Here is a 3,145-nt window from a genome sequence, read left to right on the forward strand (position 1 = left end):
TTCCCAATCACACTACATCTTTATTCCAGCTCGCTTATTTCGGGAGTCCTTCATTCAAAAATACAGCTCTAACTCACCCTCAGCCTCCTTCTCCCTCACTTCCCCTGTCCCACCTCCCCCTGCCCCTCAACCTCTCCCTCTCCTCTATCTACCTGGACAGTCTCAGGGCATGAAGGCCCTCAGATCCCAGTCTCACCCAACAGCTGAGAGTGTTAGGCAGAGATAAGTGTACAAGAGGATAGCAGATGAGCTGATCCCATCCCTGATCCTGGTTGGATCTCACCCATCCGGTCTTGAGTCCATGTCTGCTCGGTGGTCTTTCCCATGGGCAAGAGGTCAGGCCACAATGTGGTAGAGGTTGGAGGTCTGATACTAGGTCTCCGTAGCCTCCTGCTTGCCTGTCCTTCAGTCACCCTCTCTGTTTCGATCTCGCTTCCCTGCTGCAGTGGAAGCTCCACTCTGCATCCCTTTGCAGCACAGCCCAAATCCCTGCTCCGCTCTCCTCTGTCACACTGTCCCGGCTCGGTGCATAGCTGCCCAGACTGATGCTGCTTTTCCTCCTCTCACCTTCAAGACCCCTCTACCCTCTCACTAGCTCCCCCTCCCTGTCCTAGCTCACTGCAGTGTAGCCAGCCTCCAACAAGACTCGGGACTGTTCAGGCAGACCCCCTCTCCCCTCCTCCACACTGCCTGGCTCAAAGCATCCTTTATGGGCTTATTTATTTACCCACCCCTCCTCTCCTGCGCCGGTGCTGCCGACAGCCTGCAGGTCTGACACAGGCTGATAGACTGAGGGAGAGAAACTGCAGGAAGCTCTGACACACACACTCAGTACATCCTGTAATCACATACACTACTCAAGTCATACCCTGAACACCAAGTTACCAATTATCTTATAACACATACTGTATACAACTGTGTCTGGTCCCACTTACTCTCTCACCCCATCTCCTGCTCAGAGGGCGTGGCAGTACTGTAATTAGTGTAAGAGCCATTTCATGGATAGCAATGGCATGGGGCCTGTGGGGTGGTACGCCACTTGGCTTGCTGTGTTTCAGGGCTACTGTCCTGCGGTGAGCTGAGGTGAATCAGAGCATAGCATCACACTATCAGAGCATCCCACTCACTGTGTGGATGTCCTTGGCAGTCAAGCTGAGACAAACCCTGGCAGGCTGGCACACACATAATTTCTGCATTTCTACGTCCGGCTGCACTAGTATGACTTACCTGAACCTCATGTTGCTTAAAAAGGTAAACTCAGCAAAAAAAGAAACGTCCCTTTTTCAGGACCCTGTCTTTCAAAGATAATTAGTAAAAATCCAAATAACATTTACATCATTTACATTTAAGTCATTTAGCAGACGCTCTTATCCAGAGCGACTTACAACTTCACATATCTTCATTGTAATGGATTTAAACACTGTTCCCCATGCTTGTTCAATGAACCATAAACAATTAATGGACATGCAACCTTGGAACAGTCGTTAAGACACTGACAGCTTACAGACGGTAGACAATTAAGGTCACAGTTATGAAAAGTTAGGACACTACAGAGGCCTTTCTGCTGACTCTGAAAAACTCAAAAAGAAAGATGCCCAAGGCCCCTGCTCATCTGCATGAACATGCCTTAGGCATGCTGCAAGGAAGCATGAGGACTGCAGATGTGGCCAGGGCAATAAATTGCAATGTCCGTAATGTGAGACGCCAAAGACAGCGCTACAGAGAGGCAGGATGGACAGCTGAACGTCCTCGCAGTGGCAGACCACGTATAACAACACCTGCACAGGATCGATACATCAGAATAACACACCTGCGGGACAGGTACAGGATGGCAACAACTGCCCGAGTTACGCCAGGAACGCACAATCCCTCCATCAGTGCTGACTGTCCGCAATAGGCTGAGAGAGGCTGGCCTGTTGTAAGGCAGGTCCTCACCAGACATCAAAGGTAACAACGTCGCCTATGGGCACAAACCCACCTTCACTGGACCAGACAGGACTGGCAAAAAGAGCTCTTCACTGACGAGTTGCGGTTTCGTCTCACCGGGGGTGATGGTCGGACTCGCGTTTGTCGTCGAAGGAATGAGCGTTACTCTGGAGCGGGATCGATTTGGAGGTGGAGGGTCCGTCATGGTCTGGGGCGGTGTCTCACAGCATTATCGGACTGAGCTTGTTGTCATTGCAGGCAATCTCAATGTTGTGCGTTACAGGGAAGACATCCTCCTCCCTCATGTGGTACCCTTCCTGCAGGCTCATCCTGGCATGACCCTCCAACATGACAATGCCACCAGCCATACTGCTCGTTCTGTGCACGATTTCCTGCAAGACAGGAATGTCACTGTTCTGCCATGGCCAGCGGAGAGCCCGGATTTCAATTTCATTGAGCACCACTGGGACCTGTTGGATCGGAGGGTGAGGGCTAGGGCCATTCCCCCCAGAAATGTCAGGCAACTTGCCTTGGTGGAAGAGTGGGATAACATCCCACAGCAAGAATTGGCAAATCTGGTGCTGTCCAAGAGGAGATGCACTGCAGTACTTAATGCAGCTGGTGGCCACACCTTACACTGACTGTTAATTTTGACCCACCCTTGTTCAGGGACAGATTATTCCATTTGTTAGTCACATGTCTGTGGAACTTGTTCAGTTTATGTCTCAGTTGTTGAATCTTATGCTCATACAAATATTTACACAAATTTGCTGAAAATAAACACAAATTCATTACAGTATTAATGTAACATCCTTCTCTCCATAGAGAATGATAAGCTATTTGATTAAGTAACCATAACTGTATACTGTATACATGAAATTTGATCTAAATAAAGATATATTTTTATATCTTCATGGCATGTTTAGATCGAAAGTATTTTCAGTACAGTCCTCAATTCTATACACTTATAATGGCAAGGATCACATAACTAGCCAACTGCTTACAAGAATTTACCTTGTTTATGGTTATGAATATGGGACTACAGTGCAAGCAGGGTAAGCTCATTGCTGGAAGCTAAAAGTGCTGTGCTGGTGAATTCATGGTTAGTCCCTAGTGGCTCGGAATCCCTGCTCCTGAGCTACTTTCAGCTCCACTGGGCCATCTGCCTAGAACACAAACTACAGCCTGAGGTCACCGTAAAGAACAACGCTCAAACAAA

This window comes from Oncorhynchus gorbuscha, linkage group LG01 (assembly GCF_021184085.1).
Source record: "Oncorhynchus gorbuscha isolate QuinsamMale2020 ecotype Even-year linkage group LG01, OgorEven_v1.0, whole genome shotgun sequence".
Taxonomy (NCBI): domain Eukaryota; kingdom Metazoa; phylum Chordata; class Actinopteri; order Salmoniformes; family Salmonidae; genus Oncorhynchus; species Oncorhynchus gorbuscha.